Here is a 291-nt window from a genome sequence, read left to right on the forward strand (position 1 = left end):
CCCCCCGTCTGGGGACCCGCGCGGGGTCCGCGGGGCGGGGCCAGTCTCTCAGCCGCCCCTCCATCGCCGCGGGCCTGGTGCCCGTTCCCGGGGTTGCCCTTCCCTGCGGGCCGCGTGTGAATCGGGACCCCCGCGACACCCCTTTCCAGTACTCCCACCCCAGTCCTGCTTGACCGACCCTGGGTCCTAGTCGAGTACCCCCACCCCCAATTCTAGAAGGCAAATCCTGCTTTTCGAAGCCGAGACCTCATAATGCCAGAGGCAAGAAGACAAGAGGAGCAGACTGGGGGG

This window comes from Herpailurus yagouaroundi, unplaced genomic scaffold (genome assembly GCF_014898765.1).
Source record: "Herpailurus yagouaroundi ecotype Mexico unplaced genomic scaffold, PumYag 249, whole genome shotgun sequence".
NCBI lineage: Eukaryota > Metazoa > Chordata > Mammalia > Carnivora > Felidae > Herpailurus > Herpailurus yagouaroundi.